The sequence below is a fragment of the Engystomops pustulosus genome, chromosome 10, assembly GCF_040894005.1.
Source record: "Engystomops pustulosus chromosome 10, aEngPut4.maternal, whole genome shotgun sequence".
Lineage (NCBI taxonomy): Eukaryota > Metazoa > Chordata > Amphibia > Anura > Leptodactylidae > Engystomops > Engystomops pustulosus.
The window spans coordinates 5,350,617-5,375,847 of NC_092420.1; the positions used below are offsets into that span (position 1 = coordinate 5,350,617).

The following is a 25,231-nucleotide window of genomic DNA, read 5'->3' on the forward strand; positions in this document are numbered from 1 at the left end:
CAATACTATTATTATCCTCCCTGTGTGCAAGAATATAACTACTATAATACTGCCCCCTATGTACAAGAATATAACTACTATAATACTGCCCCCTATGTACAAGAATATAACTACTATAATACTGCCCCCTATGTACAAGAATATAACTACTATAATACTGCCCCCTATGTACAGGAATATAACTACTATAATACTGCCCTCTATGTACAAGAATATAACTACTATAATACTGCCCCCTATGTACAAGAATATAACTACTATAATACTGCCCCCTATGTACAAGAATATAACTACTATAATACTGCCCCCTATGTACAGGAATATAACTACTATAATACTGCCCTCTATGTACAAGAATATAACTACTATAATACTGCCCCCTATGTACAAGAATATAACTACTATAATACTGCCCCCTATGTACAAGAATATAACTACTATAATACTGCCCCCTATGTACAAGAATATAACTACTATAATACTGCCCCCTATGTACAAGAATATAACTACTATAATACTGCCCCCTATGTACAAGAATATAACTACTATAATACTGCCCCCTATGTACAAGAATAAAACTACTATAATACTGCCCCCTATGTACAAGAATATAACTACTATAATACTGCCCCCTATGTACAAGAATATAACTACTATAATACTGCCCCCTATGTACAAGAATATAACTACTATAATACTGCCCCCTATGTACAGGAATATAACTACTATAATACTGCCCCTATGTACAGGAATATAACTACTATAATACTGCCCCCTATGTACAAAATATAGCTACTATAATACTGCTCCCTATGTACAGGAATATAACTACTATAATACTGCCCCCTATGTACAGGAATATAACTACTATAATACTGCCCCTATGTACAGGAATATATCTACTATAATACTGCCCCCTATGTACAGGAATATAACTACTATAATACTGCCCCCTATGTACAGGAATATAACTACTATAATACTGCCCCCTATGTACAAGAATATAACTACTATAATACTACCCCCTATGTACAGGAATATAACTACTATAATACTGCCCCCTATGTACAAGAATATAACTACTATAATACTGCCCCCCATGTACAGGAATATAACTACTATAATACTGCCCCCTATGTACAAGAATATAACTACTATAATACTGCCCCCTATGTACAAGAATATTACTACTATAATACTGCCCCCTATGTACAGGAATATAACTACTATAATACTGCTCCCTATGTACAGGAATATAACTACTATAATACTGCCCCTATGTACAGGAATATAACTACTATAATACTGCCCCCTATGTACAAGAATATAACTACTATAATACTGCCCCCTATGTACAGGAATATAACTACTATAATACTGCTCCCTATGTACAGGAATATAACTACTATAATACTGCCCCTATGTACAGGAATATAACTACTATAATACTGCCCCCTATGTACAAGAATATAACTACTATAATACTGCCCCCTATGTACAAGAATATAACTACTATAATACTGCCCCCTATGTACAGGAATATAACTACTATAATACTGCCACCCTATGTACAGGAATATAACTACTATAATACTGCTCCCTATGTACAGGAATATAACTACTATAATACTGCTCCCTATGTACAGGAATATAACTACTATAATACTGCCCCCTATGTACAAGAATATAACTACTATAATACTGCCCCTATGTACAAGAATATAACTACTATAATACTGCCCCCTATGTACAAGAATATAACTACTATAATACTGCCCCTATGTACAAGAATATAACTACTATAATACTGCTCCCTATGTACAGGAATATAACTACTATAATACTGCTCCCTATGTACAGGAATATAACTACTATAATACTGCCCCCTATGTACAAGAATATAACTACTATAATACTGCCCCCTATGTACAGGAATATAACTGCTATAATACTCCCCCTATGTACAAGAATATAACTACTATAATACTGCCTCCTATGTACAAGAATATAACTACTATAATACTACCCCCTATGTACAGGAATATAACTACTATAATACTGCCTCCTATGTACAGGAATATAACTACTATAATACTTCCTCCTATGTACAAGAATATAACTACTATAATACTGCCCCCTATGTACAAGAATATAACTACTATAATACTGCCCCCTATGTACAGGAATATAACTACTATAATACTGCCCCCTATGTACAAGAATATAACTACTATAATACTGCCCTCTATGTACAAGAATATAACTACTATAATACTGCCCCCTATGTACAAGAATATAATTACTATAATACTGCCCCCTATGTACAGGAATATAACTACTATAATACTGCCCCCTATGTACAAGAATATAACTTCTATAATACTGCCCCCTATGTACAAGAATATAACTACTATAATACTGCCCCCTATGTACAAGAATATAACTACTATAATACTGCCCCCTATGTACAAGAATATAACTACTATAATACTGCCCCCTATGTACAAGAATATAACTACTATAATACTGTCCCATTTGTACAAGAATATAACTACTATAATACTGTCCCATATGTACAAGAATATAACTACTATAATACTGCCCCCTATGTACAGGAATATAACTACTATAATAACTTCCCCCTATGTACAAGAATATAACTACTATAATACTGCCCCCTATGTACAGGAATATAACTACTATAATACTGCCCCCTATGTACAAGAATATAACTACTTTAATACTGCCCCCTATGTACAGGAATATAACTACTATAATACTGCCCCTATGTACAGGAATATATCTACTATAATACTGCCCCCTATGTACAGGAATATAACTACTATAATACTGCCCCCTATGTACAGGAATATAACTACTATAATACTGCCTCCTATGTACAGGAATATAACTACTATAATACTGCCCCCTATGTACAAGAATATAACTACTATAATACTGCCCTCTATGTACAAGAATATAACTACTATAATACTGCCCCCTATGTACAAGAATATAATTACTATAATACTGCCCCCTATGTACAGGAATATAACTACTATAATACTGCCCCCTATGTACAAGAATATAACTTCTATAATACTGCCCCCTATGTACAAGAATATAACTACTATAATACTGCCCCCTATGTACAAGAATATAATTACTATAATACTGCCCCCTATGTACAGGAATATAACTACTATAATACTGCCCCCTATGTACAAGAATATAACTTCTATAATACTGCCCCCTATGTACAGGAATATAACTACTATAATACTGTCCCATATGTACAAGAATATAACTACTATAATACTGTCCCATATGTACAGGAATATAACTACTATAATACTGCCCCTATGTACAAGAATATAACTACTATAATACTGCCCCCTATGTACAAGAATATAACTACTATAATACTGCCCCCTATGTACAGGAATATAACTACTATAATAACTTCCCCCTATGTACAAGAATATAACTACTATAATACTGCCCCCTATGTACAGGAATATAACTACTATAATACTACCCCCTATGTACAAGAATATAACTACTATAATACTGCCCCCTATGTACAAGAATATAACTACTATAATACTGACCCCTATCTACAAGAATATAACTACTATAATACTGCCCCCTATGTACAAGAATATAACTACTATAATACTGCCCCTATGTACAGGAATATAACTACTATAATACTGCCCCCTATGTACAAGAATATAACTACTATAATACTGCCCCCTATGTACAGGAATATAACTACTATAATACTGCCCCCTATGTACAAGAATATAACTACTATAATACTGCCCCCTATGTACAAGAATATAACTACTATAATACTGCCCCCTATGTACAAGAATATAACTACTATAATACTGCCCCCTATGTACAAGAATATAACTACTATAATACTGACCCCTATCTACAAGAATATAACTACTATAATACTGCCCCCTATATACAAGAATATAGCTACTATAATACTGCCCCCTATGTACAGGAATATAACTACTATAATACTGCCCCCTATGTACAAGAATATAACTACTATAATACTGCCCCCTATGTACAGGAATATAACTACTATAATACTGCCACCCTATGTACAGGAATATAACTACTATAATACTGCCCCCTATGTACAGGAATATAACTACTATAATACTGCCCCCTATGTACAAGAATATAACTACTATAATACTGCCCCCTATGTACAGGAATATAACTACTATAATACTGCCACCCTATGTACAGGAATATAACTACTATAATACTGCCCCCTATGTACAGGAATATAACTACTATAATACTGCCCCCTATGTACAGGAATATAACTACTATAATACTGCCTCCTATGTACAAGTCTATAACTACTATAATACTGCTCCCTATGTACAAGAATATAACTACTATAATACTGCCCCGTATGTACAAGAATATAACTACTATAATACTGCCCCCTATGTACAAGAATATAACTACTATAATACTGCCCCCTATGTACAAGAATATAGCTACTATAATACTGCCCCCTATGTACAAGAATATAGCTACTATAATACTGCCCCCTATGTACAAGAATATAACTACTATAATACTGCCCCCTATGTACAGGAATATAACTACTATAATACTGCCACCCTATGTACAGGAATATAACTACTATAATACTGCCCCCTATGTACAGGAATATAACTACTATAATACTGCCCCCTATGTACAAGAATATAACTACTATAATACTGCCCCCTATGTACAGGAATATAACTACTATAATACTGCCACCCTATGTACAGGAATATAACTACTATAATACTGCCCCCTATGTACAGGAATATAACTACTATAATACTGCCCCCTATGTACAGGAATATAACTACTATAATACTGCCCCCTATGTACAAGAATATAACTACTATAATACTGCCCCCTATGTACAAGAATATAGCTACTATAATACTGCCCCCTATGTACAAGAATATAGCTACTATAATACTGCCCCCTATGTACAAGAATATAACTACTATAATACTGCCCCCTATGTACAGGAATATAACTACTATAATACTGCCACCCTATGTACAGGAATATAACTACTATAATACTGCCCCCTATGTACAGGAATATAACTACTATAATACTGCCCCCTATGTACAAGAATATAACTACTATAATACTGCCCCCTATGTACAGGAATATAACTACTATAATACTGCCCCCTATGTACAGGAATATAACTACTATAATACTGCCTCCTATGTACAAGTCTATAACTACTATAATACTGCTCCCTATGTACAAGAATATAACTACTATAATACTGCCCCGTATGTACAAGAATATAACTACTATAATACTGCCCCCTATGTACAAGAATATAACTACTATAATACTGCCCCCTATGTACAGGAATATAACTGCTATAATACTGCCCCCTATGTACAGGAATATAACTACTATAATACTGCCCCCTATGTACAGGAATATAACTACTATAATACTGCCCCCTATGTACAAGAATATAACTACTATAATACTGCCCCCTATGTACAGGAATATAACTACTATAATACTGCCCCCTATGTACAGGAATATAACTACTATAATACTGCCCTCTATGTACAGGAATATAACTACTATAATACTGCCCCCTATGTACAGGAATATAACTGCTATAATCCTGATAAATTTCCCCTCCTCTGAGCTGACGCTTCTCTCCCAGGTGTGGTGTATGGTTTGGCGGTGTTATGCCGTGTCATGGTGATTGAGTGGAGCTGTCTCTGCGCTTGTGTAATGCACATTGCTGCCTGTGACTGTTTGTGGGGGTTGGTATAATATTCGGAGTGTTCCTGGATTCGTTGTGTCCGCTATGTTTAGCCTGTAAGGGGTCAATATTACCTCTAAGGTCACTATACATTCTATAAGGGGTCAGTATTATCAGTTAGGGGTCAGTATTATCAGTGAGGGGGCAGTATTATTGGTTAGGGGTCAGTATTATCAGTGAGGGGGCAGTATTATCAGTGAGGGGGCAGTATTATCGGTTAGGGGGCAGTATTATCAGTTAGGGGGCAGTATTATCAGTTAGGGGTCAGTATTATCAGTAAGGGGTTAGTATTATCGGTTAGGGGGCAGTATTATCAGTAAGGGGTCAGTATTATCGGTTAGGGGGCAGTATTATCGGTTAGGGGTCAGTATTATCAGTTAGGGGGCAGTATTATCAGTTAGGGGGCAGTATTATCAGTTAGGGGGCAGTATTATCAGTTAGGGGGCAGTATTACCTCTATGATTGGGCTATTTTTCCCATAATGAAGCTCTATAACCAATAGGGTGCACATTTTTGTACTCAATATTGTCGACAAGGGGTCATTTCTATATGGGGGGGGGGGGGGCATCATTACCCAAAAGGGGTCACTATCTCCAATTACCTATTGGAGGGAAATCCTATTATCTATAATAGTACAATGTCCCCTACTGGGGGGGGGGGGGGGCACAATGCGCTGTGAGAGGACAATGTCACCTATGTGGGGGGGGGGGGGTATTATTAATTATAATGGGGCACTAATTACATATTAGGGGTCACTATTAGGCAGCCGGGGTCATGATTATCTATAAGTCTGCGCTATTCACTACAATGGGGTCCTATCACCTATAAGTGGGCGCTATTATGTATACGAGGATAATATTATCTATGAGGGGGTATTATTTACATGTAATGGGCCCCTATCACCTATAAGTGGGCGCTATTATGTATACGAGGATAATATTATCTATGAGGGGGGTATTATTTACATGTAATGGGCCCCTATCACCTATAAGTGGGCGCTATTAGCCTGCAGGGGCCATGGATACCTTTAAGGGTCCGATATTATCTGTAAGTGTGCGCTATTCACTGCAGTGGGGTCCGATTATCTGTAAGTGGGCGCTATTAGATAGCAGGGGCCATAATTACCTTTAAAGAGCCATAATTACCTTTAAGGACCCAGTATTAGCTGTAAGTGGGCGCTTTGCACTATAATGGGGCCCCATTACCTATGAGTGGGGGCTGTTACTGCTTCCAGGCGCTGAGCGTCCCATCCTTCCTGTTATACGCTCCTGGGATGGCGGTATTATATATCCTGTACATGTGGTGTCCCCCAGCGGTCAGGGCCCCCCTTTATCTGGGCTCAGGGGTCACTGTGGTCCATTAGAAATAACGAGGGACCAGCGATGTAACACGGACCCCGGGGGCAGCGGACGTCGCCAGGAACGAATCGCAAGCGATAAACAAAACTTCAAAAGCTGCGGATGATATAGGGAGTCCCCCGCCCGCTGCGCAGGGTTGTCTTTATAACAGCTGCAGTGCTGGAGCAGTAGCGGCGCCCCGGCTGACCACCTACAATTTATGGCGCCATCATAATGCGGTGACCTCATAGTCATAGGGTCACATAGCTCAGGGCGCGGCGGGGACACAGGGGGCGCTGCCTCTGCTGGCGGTGCAGGGGTTAATGGCCATGTTTCATCAGGAAACTCTCAAAACATCGAGAAAAGGGAGAAAATAGCGAAATGAGAAGGAATTCAAGGTTACGAGCCGGAGAAAAGCGCCGGGAGCCACAGCGACAAATACAAACTGCGATGCCTCCGTGTCCGCTCCTGCCGCTCTTAAAGGGGAAGTCTGGCGGCTCATGGAAAAAGCGCAATCATCATATAATGGGAAACTTTCCTGAGTTTGTGTTTCCATAATTCTCACTTCTTTGTTAGAATCGTCCGGAACTGATATGATTTTTATCTGCACTGATACATTGTAGCAAAGTATAAGCGAAGAAGAGAGATTTGTGCTACTATTATATAGATAATCTCCAGAGGATGCAGCCTCACAGCTGGAAGTTTGTTGCAAATGTATCCAGTCTAGACAATAAAAGTAATAGCAGATTGATACATCTTTCCTGCACTGATACATTGTAACAAAGTATGGAAATAAACTTGTTCTGCCTAAAAACGGGTTTGACACAGCTGAGGGTTTGCTACAGTCTCTAGACAATCTTCTGTGAAGTAGACAGATTGATACATTGTATCTCTGCTGATATTTTGATTGTATCCAGAGGATAACACCCTGAAAAATACTTCTTTGTTACAGATTACAGCTGGAGGTTTGTTACAATTGGTGCAGACAATCTTCTGTAAAGTAAACAGACTGATCGTTTTTACCTGCACTGATACATTGTAACGAAGGATTAGGGTAGGAGAGAGATGGGGCTGTTGTAGTCATAGTATTAGGAGGTAACTGTGAATTATGGTTTATTAGAGCTCCAGTGGCCTCACAGCTGAGGGTCTGTTACAATTGTATCCACTTTAGACAATCATCTTTAGAAAATCCTTTACATCAGCAGCCAAAATCCCTGGAATGGAGAAAGCCAGATCCTGTCCTGTGAATGTAAAGCAAGAACAGCAGTGAGGACTGACACCAGTGTGAGTATTACGTGCCCCGGCGGTCAGTGATTGTCACCCAGCAGCAGGTAGGTCATGATAACGGAGCGTGTGACCTCTGTGATGCGTCCTCCGCCTGCGCTCGCTGCAGCTAATCGTGTGACACGGCTCGGAGCGCCGCAGGAGCAGACGCTTGACCTCAGCGACCTCTGCCAGCGATGTGCAGATCCCTGCCCTGTGCTCATGGCATCAGACATATGTACATAGATATATCACACAGCACCAGATGACAAGACCCCCGGGCCGGGCCCCCATCACCCGTGCGTCCCACCGCATCCCCCGCTCTGGCCTAGATACAGCGCCAAACATGAAGAGTTCTGTGTCTGCATAACATTACAGGGAAACCATCAGCAGGAGTGACCCCGCACACTGCAGCCAGTGTTACTTATTGTCCCTGTATGTTAGTAGCAGCAGGACTGTGATATATGGATTTATATTACAGGATTGTAGCTTTACCAAGTGCACTGGGGGCGTGTCCTCCTGACCTTGATTCTGTGCCGCCTGCCTGATCTTCTGTTACGTTTCTGACTCCGATCCTGTGCCTCGCCGTGGCAACTACCGCAAGCAAGTCGTACCTACGGAGTGACCTTTAGAGCGGGCTCTGGTGAATAGCGGGTGCCACTCCGATCCCCGGTGTCCTCTTACATAACTGCTCACAGCAGTCCATCACCTCCGATCCTGTCAATCCACCACCGATCGTGACACTCGTGGCGCATTTTTGACCAGTTTGAATTAAGATAATTGGTAAAACCTGGCAAAAACGGATGCAGTTTTTTACAGACTGCTTGAAAATGGGCAATTATCTTAATTAAAACAGGCCAAAAACGGGTTCAAAACCCCACGTGTGACATCACCCTTAGGCCGTCGGCAAATGTGGCGTTTTGAACCTGTTTTTGGGACGTTTTTAAGCAGTCCGTTAAAAATGCGTTTTAATTTTTTACCGGTTTTACCAATTATCTTAATTAAAACGGGTTAAAAACTGCATAAAAACGGCCCAAAAACGGGTTCAAAACTCCACGTGTGCCACCGGCCTTATAGCTTCTCAACAAACTGTTTTCAGCTGTGCTAGCATATTTGAACAAAGCTTTTCAAGGGTTTTCTAAACATCCATTATCTTCTTACAGAGCTAGCAAACACCATGTACCATGAAACCAGTGGAGCGGAGGCTGTTGGGGCCTATATACTCCTCCTGTGTAGATACTGCTTTATAAACCAGACGTTTGCTGCAAGATCCGTCCTTTACCACATTAACAATGTATAGAGGGCGATTATAATTCATGGAATGTTGGCTTCATTGAATGAAAAATAAGGAGATTTCTAAATGACCCCAAACTTTTGAGCAGTAGTGTATGTTGTTAGTAGCAGCAGGACTGTGACGTGGATTTATATTCCAGGATTGTAGCTTCTTTAAGTGCACTGGGGGCATTGGTTAGTTAGGACTGTGGCATGTACCTGCTATACGCAGCGTTTGGTAGGTCCAGCTGTACACACCAGGGACATCTAGAGATGTTCTGACCCGACCTTGTTCCGCTCAATCATTACCTTCTTCCTACACATCGGGGCACATTTACTTACCCGTCCTGTCGTGATCCCCGAGGTGCGTTGTCCGACGAGGATTCTGTGCTGCCACGATTCACTAAGATCGTGCGCCCGATATCCTGCATGTGTCACTTCCCCGCTCAGGTCCCCGGAGTTCACCTTCTTCTTCCTGGTGCATGTAAGTGCATTGTCCGTGTATAATGTGCTGTGCGGGGAGTCACTAAGATCATGCGCCCGATATCCTGCATGTGTCACTTCCCCGCTCAGGTCCCTGGAGTTCACCTTCTTCTTCCTGGTGCATGTAAGTGCATTGTCCGTGTATAATGCGCTGTGCGGGGAGTCACTAAGATCCTGCGCCCGATATCCTGCATGTGTCGCTTCCCTGCTCAGGTCCCTGGAGTTCAGCTTCTTCTTCCTGGTGCATGTAAGTGCATTGTCTGTATATAATGCGCTGTGCGGAGAGTCACTAAGATCCTGCCCCCGATATCCTGCATGTGTCACTTCCCCGCTCAGGTCCCCGGAGTTCACCTTCTTCTTCCTGGTGCATGTAAGTGCATTGTCCGTGTATAATGTGCTGTGCGGGGAGTCACTAAGATCCTGCGCCTGATATCCTGCATGTGTCGCTTCCCCGCTCAGGTCCCCGGAGTTCACCTTCTTCTTCCTGGTGCATGTAAGTGCATTGTCCGTGTATAATGTGCTGTGCGGGGAGTCACTAAGATCGTGCGCCTGATATCCTGCATGTGTCACTTCCCCGCTCAGGTCCCCGGAGTTCCCCTTCTTCTTCCTGGTGCATGTAAGTGCATTGTCCGTGTATAATGAGCTGTGCAGGGAGTCACTAAGATCCTGGCCCGATATCCTGCATGTGTCACTTCCCCACTCAGGTCCCCGGAGTTCACCTTCTTCTTCCTGGTGCATGTAAGTGCATTGTCCGTGTATAATGTGCTGTGTGGGGAGTCACTAAGATCCTGCACCCGATATCCTGCATGTGTCGCTTCCCCGCTCAGGTCCCCGGAGTTCACCTTCTTCTTCCTGGTGCATGTAAGTGCATTGTCCGTGTATAATGCGCTGTGCGGGGAGTCACTAAGATCCTGCACCCGATATCCTGCATGTGTCGCTTCCCCGCTCAGGTCCCCGGAGTTCACCTTCTTCCTGGTGCATGTAAGTGCATTGTCCGTGTATAATGCGCTGTGCGGGGAGTCACTAAGATCGTGCGCCCGATATCCTGCATGTGTCACTTCCCCGCTCAGGTCCCCGGAGTTCACCTTCTTCTTCCTGGTGCATGTAAGTGCATTGTCCGTGTATAATGTGCTGTGCGGGGAGTCACTAAGATCATGCGCCCGATATCCTGCATGTGTCACTTCCCCGCTCAGGTCCCTGGAGTTCACCTTCTTCTTCCTGGTGCATGTAAGTGCATTGTCCGTGTATAATGCGCTGTGCGGGGAGTCACTAAGATCCTGCGCCCGATATCCTGCATGTGTCGCTTCCCTGCTCAGGTCCCTGGAGTTCAGCTTCTTCTTCCTGGTGCATGTAAGTGCATTGTCTGTATATAATGCGCTGTGCGGAGAGTCACTAAGATCCTGCCCCCGATATCCTGCATGTGTCACTTCCCCGCTCAGGTCCCCGGAGTTCACCTTCTTCTTCCTGGTGCATGTAAGTGCATTGTCCGTGTATAATGTGCTGTGCGGGGAGTCACTAAGATCCTGCGCCTGATATCCTGCATGTGTCGCTTCCCCGCTCAGGTCCCCGGAGTTCACCTTCTTCTTCCTGGTGCATGTAAGTGCATTGTCCGTGTATAATGTGCTGTGCGGGGAGTCACTAAGATCGTGCGCCTGATATCCTGCATGTGTCACTTCCCCGCTCAGGTCCCCGGAGTTCCCCTTCTTCTTCCTGGTGCATGTAAGTGCATTGTCCGTGTATAATGAGCTGTGCAGGGAGTCACTAAGATCCTGGCCCGATATCCTGCATGTGTCACTTCCCCACTCAGGTCCCCGGAGTTCACCTTCTTCTTCCTGGTGCATGTAAGTGCATTGTCCGTGTATAATGTGCTGTGTGGGGAGTCACTAAGATCCTGCACCCGATATCCTGCATGTGTCGCTTCCCCGCTCAGGTCCCCGGAGTTCACCTTCTTCTTCCTGGTGCATGTAAGTGCATTGTCCGTGTATAATGCGCTGTGCGGGGAGTCACTAAGATCCTGCACCCGATATCCTGCATGTGTCGCTTCCCCCGCTCAGGTCCCCGGAGTTCACCTTCTTCTTCCTGGTGCATGTAAGTGCATTGTCCGTGTATAATGCGCTGTGCGGGGAGTCACTAAGATCCTGCGCCCGATATCCTGCATGTGTCACTTCCCCGCTCAGGTCCCCGGAGTTCACCTTCTTCTTCCTGGTGCATGTAAGCGCATTGTCCGTGTATAATGCGCTGTGCGGGGAGTCACTAAGATCGTGCGCCTGATATCCTGCATGTGTCGCTTCCCCGCTCAGGTCCCCGGAGTTCACCTTCTTCTTCCTGGTGCATGTAAGTGCATTGTCCGTGTATAATGCGCTGTGCGGGGAGTCACTGAGATCCTGCACCCGATATCCTGCATGTGTCGCTTCCCCCGCTCAGGTCCCCGGAGTTCACCTTCTTCTTCCTGGTGCATGTAAGTGCATTGTCCGTGTATAATGCGCTGTGCGGGGAGTCACTAAGATCCTGCGCCCGATATCCTGCATGTGTCACTTCCCCGCTCAGGTCCCCGGAGTTCACCTTCTTCTTCCTGGTGCATGTAAGCGCATTGTCCGTGTATAATGCGCTGTGCGGGGAGTCACTAAGATCGTGCGCCTGATATCCTGCATGTGTCGCTTCCCCGCTCAGGTCCCCGGAGTTCACCTTCTTCTTCCTGGTGCATGTAAGTGCATTGTCCGTGTATAATGCGCTGTGCGGGGAGTCACTAAGATCCTGCGCCTGATATCCTGCATGTGTCGCTTCCCCGCTCAGGTCCCTGGAGTTCACCTTCTTCTTCCTGGTGCATGTAAGTGCATTGTCCGTGTATAATGCGCTGTGCGGGGAGTCACTAAGATCCTGCGCCCGATATCCTGCATGTATCGCTCCCCGCTCAGGTCCCTGGAGTTCACCTTCTTCTTCCTGGTGCATGTAAGTGCATTGTCCGTGTATAATGCGCTGTGCAGGGAGTCACTAAGATCGTGCTCCCGATATCCTGCATGTATCGCTCCCCGCTCAGGTCCCTGGAGTTCACCTTCTTCTTCCTGGTGCATGTGAGTGCTGATCTTGCAACAGAATTTTAAAAGTTAAATTCCGTGGTTTGTCCGAATCCGTCGGGTTGTCCGAAGGCCACGCCCCTGATTTGTGTCACATGAAAGCCTGTGCCGAAATCCGATCCCGTGCGCCAAAAACCCCTGTGCAATTCAGTGCAAATCGGAAATATTCGGGAAACCTGATGGAAATGCGTCCGACCCTTAGTAAATGTGCCCCATCATCTTTGAATGACCCCTTTATTCTCATTTGTCCCACCACTAGGAGGCGCCATTGTCCCCAGATTATCCTCCTTCTGCTGCTTTCAGATAATTGAGTCCTTCATTCCCATAATCCAAAATAATCTCCTGATCTGTGACAAAACGGGATCTTTTTGCATAAGATTTACCATTTTAGAGGTTTATTAACTCAAATAGCAGCCGGGAATCTGCAATGTTTGTATCCATCCGCCCCACAGAGAAGGGGATGAGCACTGAATGACGCACTCGGCCCTGCTACATCTCCCCAGCGCTGCGCCTACACCGGGGCCCATTATCGGAGCTGCAGTTCTGTATCACGTTCTGCCTCATTTTCACACTTCCCCCCCCCCCCCACACTCCTTACTGTAAAGGGCTAAAAATGAATTGGTTGCGGTAAATTAGGAATCCTGCGCTGCTCCATCTCCGGCCGGGATCCGGGAGGGTTCCTTATTGTTGCTATGGTAACAGGTTGTGTAGCGTTCTCTCTCCGGATCAGGGGATCAGTGTCTGATGCCAGGAATTATGTATTAGATCATATGTATTATTGGGCGGTCTAGTGCCCCCAGGGGTAATAACCGAAGGATGTCACGGAAAGATTAGCGCCCCCGGCCCCAAACTGCGCCCAAGCCACAGCCCGGACTACACTCAGTGACATTGGGGGTCATTTACTAAGGGCCCGATTCGCGGTTTTCTGACGTGTTACCCGAATACTTCCGATTTGAGCCGATTTCCCCTGAATTGCCCCGGGTTTTTGGGGCACGCGATCGGACTGTGGCGCATCGGCGGCGGCATGCACGCAACGGAAATCGAGGGGGGGGGGGGGCGTGGCCGAACGAAAACCCGATGTATTCAGAGAAACTGCCGCATTTAAAAAAAAAAAATGTTGCGGGACACGCACTTACCTTCACCAGGATGGCTCGGTGAACTCCATTGCGTTCCGATGCTCTTCCGCGCAGCAGTGCCACCTGGTGGACGTCGGAGGAAGACCCGCAAGACCCAAATCCACCGCAGAGAACGCACTGCTGGATCGCGAATGGGCCAGGTAAGTAAATCTGCCCCAATGGGTTTTCGTTTTTTGTTATGTATATTTATTTGCTCGGTTATTTGTTTGTATATTATTTGTGTTTATTTGTTTTCACTGTTGCTATTTGGTAGTCACAGCTCGGCCTGTGGTGGAATATGGACCCTCTCGGCTTGTAGCGAAATCACCTGCCGGACCAACCAGGACACGCCCCCGTGTAGGCGGGGCCAGGCATGCGAGGTGAATGATTCGGGAAGGGTCCGGGTTTCCCCACAGGTCAGTTTAGGTTTGTAAATATTGTTATTTAATAAAGCTGTGGCCGACCTCCACTTTTTCATCCATACAGCCTCGATGTTGTTTTTGTACGGGGGGCGGGGGGAGTTTTTTGGGTTGGTTTATTGATACGGCCAGTCCTTGTTAGTAGGTTTTCAGTAGCTCCGTCTTCGGAGCAGTGTGCGCATGCGCAGAACGCCGGCTTCTCGGACAAGGGTGCGCAGCTTCAAGGAACTGCACACCAAAGATCTCAGCGTAGGAGGATCAAAGAGGCTACTGGGGCGTGACGCAGCCACTTCACAAAATTTACATATTAGGACAATAAAGATTTTAAAAAGATAGCAGAAAGGGCTCTCCTCACGTCCCATACATGCACCCACCACCCCATCTACCTTTATAGGTGGAATTGTAGTGGTAGGTTCCCTTTAAGGAAAGGTTGTCAGAGGTAGCGGTAGGCATGGCTTGCGTTAGTCACATGACACCCTGCTGCTGTGTAGAACCCTTAGGCAAGTATTCAGTTTCCCTGTAGCACCCCAAGAGGAGGATAAGAGTATTGCAGGACAATGTGATTTCCTGAATGTATGTGGTGTGAGGATTGAAGTCCTCCGGCGTGTGAGATGCTCTGCAGCGCCGCATAGCAGAGCCCAGGGGTCATCACGTAGACGCTCCGCACAGGACCGGAGATCACAAGAAAACACGCTGAGCTCAAATTTGCGGACATGTACACAGTAATCCGCCGATAAGTCGCAGAGCGTCGCTACACAAAGCCGCAGCGCGGGAGAGCACATGGCGGGTCGATGGCCGTGAACTGCGGGCGCTCGCAACACATTGCGACAAAGCCCAAACAAAGGCGGCTGATGGGATATTGATCTCACGTTGTGTCCCTGAAATCCCACATTGTTACAGGAGCGCAAGACTTTACTCCGCACATTACAGAACCCCCTGCCCCCAGCAACACAGGGCCACGCCAAACTGATAGCATTAACCCCTCACTGGCCGCACGCTGCACAGGTGACGGGAATCAGAGAATAACACAAGGATAGAACACAACTGTGAGGTGTAACAGGGCTTAGATACATAGCAAAAAGGGGATACAGCAGTCTGTATTATAGCAGTTATATTCTTATACATAGGGGGCAGTATTATAGTAGTTATATTCTTGTACATAGGGGGCAGTATTATAGTAGTTATATTCCTGTACATAGGGGGCAGTATTATAGTAGTTATATTCCTGTACATAGGGGGCAGTATTATAGTAGTTATATTCCTGTACATAGGGGGCAGTATTATAGTAGTTATATTCTTGTACATAGGGGGCAGTATTATAGTAGTTATATTCCTGTACATAGGGGGCAGTATTATAGTAGTTATATTCTTGTACATAGGGGGCAGTATTATAGTAGTTATATTCCTGTACATAGGGAGCAGTATTATAGTAGTTATATTCTTGTACATAGGAGGCAGTATTATAGTAGTTATATTCTTGTACATAGGGGGTAGTATTATAGTAGTTATATTCTTGTACATAGGAGGCAGTATTATAGTAGTTATATTCCTGTACATAGGGGGCAGTATTATAGTAGTTATATTCTTGTACATAGGGGGCAGTATTATAGTAGTTATATTCCTGTACATAGGGGGCAGTATTATAGTAGTTATATTCTTGTACATAGGGGGTAGTATTATAGTAGTTATATTCCTGTACATAGGGGGCAGTATTATAGTAGTTAAATTCTTGTACATAGGAGGCAGTATTATAGTAGTTATATTCCTGTACATAGAGGGCAGTATTATAGTAGTTATATTCCTCTACATAGGGGCAGTATTATAGTAGTTATATTCCTGTACATAGGAGGCAGTATTATAGTAGTTATATTCCTGTACATAGGAGGCAGTATTATAGTAGTTATATTCTTGTACATAGGGGGCAGTATTATAGTAGTTATATTCTTGTACATAGGGGGCAGTATTATAGTAGTTATATTCTTGTACATAGGAGGCAGTATTATAGTAGTTATATTCCTGTACATAGGAGGCAGTATTATAGTAGTTATATTCCTGTACATAGAGGGCAGTATTATAGTAGTTATATTCCTGTACATAGGGGGCAGTATTATAGTAGTTATATTCCTGTACATAGGGTGCAGTATTATAGTAGTTATATTCTTGTACATAGGGGGCAGTTTTATAGTAGTTATATTCTTGTACATAGGAGGCAGTATTATAGTAGTTATATTCCTGTACATAGGGGGCAGTATTATAGTAGTTATATTCCTGTACATAGGGGGCAGTATTATAGTAGTTATATTCCTGTACATAGGGGGCAGTATTATAGTAGTTATATTCCTGTACATAGGGAGCAGTATTATAGAAGTAATATTCTTATACATAGGGGGCAGTATTATAGTAGTTATATTCTTGTACATAGGGGGCAGTATTATAGTAGTTATATTCTTGTACATAGGGGGCGGTATTATAGTAGTTATATTCTTGTACATAGGGGCAGTATTATAGTAGTTATATTCTTGTACATAGGGGGCGGTATTATAGTAGTTTTATTCTTGTACATAGGGGGCAGTATTATAGTAGTTATATTCCTGTACATAGGGGGCAGTATTATAGTAGTTATATTCTTGTACATAGGGGGCGGTATTATAGTAGTTTTATTCTTGTACATAGGGGGCAGTATTATAGTAGTTATATTCTTGTACATAGGGGGCAGTATTATAGTAGTTATATTCTTGTACATAGGGGGCAGTTTTATAGTAGTTATATTCTTGTACATAGGGGCAGTATTATAGTAGTTATATTCTTGTACATAGGGGGCGGTATTATAGTAGTTTTATTCTTGTACATAGGGGGCAGTATTATAGTAGTTATATTCCTGTACATAGGGGGCAGTATTATAGTAGTTATATTCTTGTACATAGGGGGCGGTATTATAGTAGTTTTATTCTTGTACATAGGGGGCAGTATTATAGTAGTTTTATTCTTGTACATAGGGGGCAGTATTATAGTAGTTATATTCTTGTACATAGGGGGCAGTTTTATAGTAGTTATATTCTTGTACATAGGAGGCAGTATTATAGTAGTTATATTCCTGTACATAGGGGGCAGTATTATAGTAGTTATATTCCTGTACATAGGGGGCAGTATTATAGTAGTTATATTCCTGTACATAGGGGGCAGTATTATAGTAGTTATATTCCTGTACATAGGGAGCAGTATTATAGAAGTAATATTCTTATACATAGGGGGCAGTATTATAGTAGTTATATTCTTGTACATAGGGGGCAGTATTATAGTAGTTATATTCTTGTACATAGGGGGCGGTATTATAGTAGTTATATTCTTGTACATAGGGGCAGTATTATAGTAGTTATATTCTTGTACATAGGGGGCGGTATTATAGTAGTTTTATTCTTGTACATAGGGGGCAGTATTATAGTAGTTATATTCCTGTACATAGGGGGCAGTATTATAGTAGTTATATTCTTGTACATAGGGGGCGGTATTATAGTAGTTTTATTCTTGTACATAGGGGGCAGTATTATAGTAGTTATATTCTTGTACATAGGGGGCAGTATTATAGTAGTTATATTCTTGTACATAGGGGGCAGTTTTATAGTAGTTATATTCTTGTACATAGGAGGCAGTATTATAGTAGTTATATTCCTGTACATAGGGGGCAGTATTATAGTAGTTATATTCCTGTACATAGGGGGCAGTATTATAGTAGTTATATTCCTGTACATAGGGGGCAGTATTATAGTAGTTATATTCCTGTACATAGGGAGCAGTATTATAGAAGTAATATTCTTATACATAGGGGGCAGTATTATAGTAGTTATATTCTTGTACATAGGGGGCAGTATTATAGTAGTTATATTCTTGTACATAGGGGGCGGTATTATAGTAGTTATATTCTTGTACATAGGGGCAGTATTATAGTAGTTATATTCTTGTACATAGGGGGCGGTATTATAGTAGTTTTATTCTTGTACATAGGGGGCAGTATTATAGTAGTTATATTCCTGTACATAGGGGGCAGTATTATAGTAGTTATATTCTTGTACATAGGGGGCGGTATTATAGTAGTTTTATTCTTGTACATAGGGGGCAGTATTATAGTAGTTTTATTCTTGTACATAGGGGGCAGTATTATAGTAGTTATATTCTTGTACATAGGGGGCAGTTTTATAGTAGTTATATTCTTGTACATAGGAGGCAGTATTATAGTAGTTATATTCCTGTACATAGGGGGCAGTATTATAGTAGTTATATTCCTGTACATAGGGGGCAGTATTATAGTAGTTATATTCCTGTACATAGGGGGCAGTATTATAGTAGTTATATTCCTGTACATAGGGAGCAGTATTATAGAAGTAATATTCTTATACATAGGGGGCAGTATTATAGTAGTTATATTCTTGTACATAGGGGGCAGTATTATAGTAGTTATATTCTTGTACATAGGGGGCGGTATTATAGTAGTTATATTCTTGTACATAGGGGCAGTATTATAGTAGTTATATTCTTGTACATAGGGGGCGGTATTATAGTAGTTTTATTCTTGTACATAGGGGGCAGTATTATAGTAGTTATATTCCTGTACATAGGGGGCAGTATTATAGTAGTTATATTCTTGTACATAGGGGGCGGTATTATAGTAGTTTTATTCTTGTACATAGGGGCAGTATTATACTGTAGTAGTTATATTCTTGTACATAGGGGGCAGTATTATAGTAGTTATATTCTTGTACATAGGAGGCAGTATTATAGTAGTTATATTCTTGTACATAGGGGGCAGTATTATAGTAGTTATATTCTTGTACATAGGAGGCAGTATTATAGTAGTTATATTCTTGTACATAGGGGGCAGTATTATAGTAGTTATATTCTTGTACATAGGGGGCAGTATTATAGTAGTTATATTCTTGTACATAGGGGGCGGTATTATAGTAGTTATATTCTTGTACATAGGGAGCAGTATTATAGAAGTAATATTCTTATACATAGGGGGCAGTATTATAGTAATTATATTCTTGTACATAGGGGGCAGTATTATAGTAGTTATATTCTTGTACATAGGGGGCGGTATTATAGTAGTTATATTCTTGTACATAGGGGGCGGTATTATAGTAGTTATATTCTTGTACATAGGGGGCGGTATTATAGTAGTTATATTCTTGTACATGGGGGGCGGTATGATAGTAGTTATATTCTTGTACATAGGGGGCAGTATTATAGTAGTTATATTCTTGTACATAGGGGGCAGTATTATAGTAATTATATTCTTGTACATAGGGGGCAGTATTATAGTAGTTATATTCTTGTACATAGGGGGCAGTATTATAGTAGTTATATTCTTGTACATAGGGGGCAGTATTATAGTAGTTATATTCTTGTACATAGGGGGCAGTATTATAGTAGTTATATTCTTGTACATAGGGGGCAGTGTTATAGTAGTTATATTCCTGTACATAGGGGGCAGTATTATAGTAGTTATATTCTTGTACATAGGGGGCAGTATTATAGTAGTTATATTCTTGTACATAGGGGGCAGTATTATAGTAGTTATATTCCTGTACATAGGGGGCGGTATTATAGTAGTTATATTCTTGTACATAGGGGGCGGTATTATAGTAGTTATATTCTTATACAAAGGGGGCGGTATTATAGTAGTTATATTCTTGTACATAGGGGGCAGTATTATAGTAGTTATATTCTTGTACATAGGGGGCAGTATTATAGTAGTTATATTCTTGTACATAGGGGGCAGTATTATAGTAGTTATATTCTTGTACATAGGGGGCAGTATTATAGTAGTTATATTCTTGTACATAGGGGGCAGTATTATAGTAGTTATATTCTTGTACATAGGGGGCAGTGTTATAGTAGTTATATTCTTGTACATAGGGGGCAGTATTATAGTAGTTATATTGTTGTACATAGGGGGCAGTATTATAGTAGTTATATTCCTGTACATAGGGGGCAGTCTTATAGTAGTTATGTTCCTGTACATAGGGGGCAGTATTATAGTAGTTATATTCTTGTACATAGGGGGCAGTATTATAGTAGTTATATTCCTGTACATAGGGGACAGTTTTATAGTAGTTATATTCTTGTACATAGGGGGCAGTGTTATAGTAATTATATTCTTGTACATAGGGGGCAGTAGTATAGTAGTTATATTCCTGTACATAGGGGGCAGTATTATAGTAGTTATATTCTTGTACATAGGGGACAGTATTATAGTAGTTATATTCTTGTACATAGAGGGCAGTATTATAGTAGTTATATTCCTGTACATAGGGGGCAGTATTATAGTAGTTATATTCCTGTACATAGGGGGCAGTATTATAGTAGTTATATTCTTGTACATAGGGGGCAGTGTTATAGTAGTTATATTCTTGTACATAGGGGGCAGTATTATAGTAGTTATATTCTTGTACATAGGGGGCAGTATTATAGTAGTTATATTCCTGTACATAGGGGGCAGTATTATAGTAGTTATATTCCTGTACATAGGGGGCAGTATTATAGTAATTTCACCATGTAACATAGTATCAATCAGTGTATGATGTGTAATCTCTCTCTGTAGCTCCTCTGATATCCTCCATGTTCCCCTCCCTATCAGACCTCGCTGTCTCCGGCTCTCGTGGTGTATTTCTTCTCTCTGTTCTGTGGAGTTGGGGGTTTGGGTTCTTCTGTCGGCTGATGATGGAAAGTAAATGAAGATGTAATCTGCAGACGTCCTGCGCCTCTAACAAGGACGGATGAATTAATCACTCTCTGCTCTCTCCGTACATTGCAGTGACTGGCACAATGTAACAGAACTGCATCTGCGAACCCCAAAGTATTTGCCTGACCCCTGGAATGTTGATTTTGGGGGTCATTCCATAAATGTATCCCTGATTTTACACGCCCCACACGCACGGTACACGTTACCTTCTATTATTCAATGATTACAGAGAAGCAAAAAAAAAGGGATGATTAATGAGAGATATTAAAATCCCATTGAAAGAAATATTTGAGTCATAAATAGCAGCAGACGGGGGAGGGGAGGGGCGCAGGTCCTGTCGGGAGGGGGGGAAACGTTAACTTCTCTGAGGAGGAGAAGGGGAACATATTAGGATATTATCAATATCATCTCAGGGTTAATAAGAAGGATGGGGGCTCATGATGGGAGAAGGATGGGGGCTCATGATGGCAGAAGGATGGGGGCTCATGATGGGAGACATACAGGGGAACATGATGGCAGAAGGATGGGGCTCATGATGGGAGAAGGATAAGGGCTCATGATGAGAGAAGGATGGGGGCTCATGATGGCAGAAGGATGGGGGCTCATGATGGGAGAAGGATGTGGGCTCATGATGGCAGAAGGATGGGGGCTCATGATGGCAGAAGGATGGGGGCTCATGATAGGAGAAGGATGGGGGCTCATGATGGGAGAAGAATGGGGGCTCATGATGGGAGAGGGATGGGGGCTCATGATGGGAGAGGGATGGGGGCTCATGATGGCAGATGGATGGGGGCCATCCTTCTCATGATGGGAGAATGATGGGGGCTCGTGATGGGAGAAGGATGGGGCTCATGATGAGAGAAGAATGGGGGCTCATGATGGGAGAAGGATGGAGGCTCATGATGGGAGAAGGATAGGGGCTCATGATGGGAGAAGGATGGGGCTCATGATGGCAGAAGGATGGGGGCTCATGATGGCAGAAGGATGGGGGTCATGATGGGAGACGGATGGGGGCTCATGATGGGAGAAGGATGGGGGCTCATGATGGGAGAAGGATTTGGGCTCATGATGGAGAAGGATGGGGCTCATCATGCGAGAAACATTTGGGCTCATGATAGGAGAAGGATGGGGGCTCATGATGGGAGAAGGATGGGGGCTCATGATGGGAGAAGAATGGGGGCTCATGATGGGAGAGGGATGGGGGCTCATGATGGCAGAAGGATGGGGGCTCATGATGGGGAAGGATGGAGGCTCATGATGGGAGAAGGATGGGGGCTCATGATGGCAGAAGGATGGGGGCTCATGATGGCAGAAGGATGGGGGCTCATGATGGGAGAAGGATGGGGCTCATGATGGGAGAAGAATGGGGGCTCATGATGGGAGAAGGATGGGGGCTCATGATGGAGAAGGATGGGGGCTCATGATGGAAGAATCATGGCAGTTCATGATGGGAGAAGGATGGGGGTTCATGATGGCAGAAGGATGGGGGCTCACGATGGGAGAAGGATGGGGATTCATGATGGGAGAAGGATGGGGATTCATGATGGGAGAAGGATGGGGGCTCATGATGGAGAAGGATGGGGGCTCTTGATGGGAGAAGGATGGGGGCTCATGATGGGAGAAGGATGGGGGCTCATGATGGGAGAAGGATGGGGGCTCATGATAGGAGAAGGATGGGGCTCATGATGGGAGAAGGATAGGGGCTCATGATGGAGAAGGATGGGGGCTCATGATGGAGAAGGATGGGGGCTCATGATGGAGAAGGATGGGGGCTCATGATTGGAGAGGGATTGGGCTCATGATGGGAGAAGGATAGGGGCTCATGATGGGAGAAGGATGGGGGCTCATGATGGGAGAAGGATGGGGGGCTCATGATAGGAGAAGGATGGGGGCTCATGATGGGAGAAGGATGGGGGCTCATGATGGGAGAAGGATGGGGGCTCATGATGGGAGAAGGATGGGGGGCTCATGATAGGAGAAGGATGGGGCTCATGATGGGAGAAGGATGTGGGCTCATGATGGGAGCAGAATGGGGGCTCATGATGGGAGCAGAATGGGGGCTCATGATGGGAGAAGGATGGGGGCTCATGATGGGAGATTGATGGGGGCTCATGATGGGAGAAGGATGGGGGCTCATCATGGGAGAAGAATGGGGGCTCATGATGAGAGAAGGATGGGGGCTCATGATGGGAGAAGGATGGGGGCTCATGATGGGAGAAGGATGGGGGCTCATGATGGGAGAAGGATGGGGGGCTCATGATAGGAGAAGGATGGGGCTCATGATGGGAGAAGGATGTGGGCTCATGATGGGAGCAGAATGGGGGCTCATGATGGGAGAAGGATGGGGGCTCATGATGGGAGATTGATGGGGGCTCATGATGGGAGAAGGATGGGGGCTCATCATGGGAGAAGAATGGGGGCTCATGATGGAGAAGGATGGGGGCTCATGATGGAAGAATCATGGCAGTTCATGATGGGAGAAGGATGGGGGTTCATGATGGGAGAAGCATTTGGGCTCATGATGTGAGAATGATGGGGGTTATGATGGGAGAAGGATGGGGGCTCATGATGGCAGAAGGATGGGGGCTCATGATGGCAGAAGGATGGGGGCTCATGATAGGAGAAGGATGGGGGCTCATGATGGGAGAAGAATGGGGCTCATGATGGGAGAGGGATGGGGGCTCATGATGGCAGAAGGATGGGGGCCATCCTTCTCATGATGGGAGAAGGATGGGGGCTCGTGATGGGAGAAGGATGGGGCTCATGATGGGAGAAGAATGGGGGCTCATGATGGGAGAAGGATGGGGGCTCATGATGGGAGAAGGATGGGGGCTCATGATGGGAGAAGGATGGGGCTCATGATGGCAGAAGGATGGGGGCTCATGATAGGAGAAGGATGGGGGCTCATGATGGGAGAAGGATGGGGGCTCATGATGGGAGAAGAATGGGGGCTCATGATGGGAGAGGGATGGAAGCTCATGATGGCAGAAGGATGGGGGCTCATGATGGAGAAGGATGGGGGCTCATGATGGGAGAAGGATGGGGGCTCATGATGGCAGAAGGATGGGGGCTCATGAGGGCAGAAGGATGGGGGCTCACGATGGGAGAAGGATGGGGGCTCATGATGGGAGAAGGATGGGGCTCATGATGGGAGAAGAATGGGGGCTCATGATGGGAGAAGGATGGGGGCTCATGATGGAGAAGGATGGGGGCTCATGATGGGAGAAGGATGGGGGCTCATGATTGCAGAAGGATGGGGGCTCATGATGGCAGAAGGATGGGGGCTCACGATGGGAGAAGGATGGGGATTCATGATGGGAGAAGGATGGGGATTCATGATGGGAGAAGGATGGGGGCTCATGATGGAGAAGGATGGGGGCTCATGATGGGAGAAGGATGGGGGCTCATGATGGGAGAAGGATGGGGGCTCATGATGGGAGAAGGATGTGGGCTCATGATAGGAGAAGGATGGGGGCTCATGATGGGAGAAGGATGGGGGCTCATGATGGGAGAAGGATGGGGGCTCATGATGGAGAAGGATGGGGGCTCATGATGGAGAAGGATGGGGGCTCATGATGGAGAAGGATGGGGGCTCATGATTGGAGAGGGATTGGGCTCATGATGGGAGAAGGATAGGGGCTCATAATGGGAGAAGGATGGGGGCTCATGATGGGAGAAGGATGGGGG

General features: G+C 43.7%; 1 protein-coding gene across 1 annotated transcript in view; it reads left to right on the top strand.

Annotated features, from left to right (window-relative positions):
- Positions 1–8,376: 8,376 nt before the first annotated feature.
- LMCD1 (LIM and cysteine rich domains 1) overlaps positions 8,377–25,231 on the top strand; it is a 120,936-nt gene continuing 104,081 nt past the window's right edge. Inside the window, exon 1 of the mRNA XM_072127470.1 lies at positions 8,377–8,463. The gene's annotated coding sequence lies outside the window, so the exon portion shown is untranslated. The remainder of the gene's footprint in view (positions 8,464–25,231) is intronic.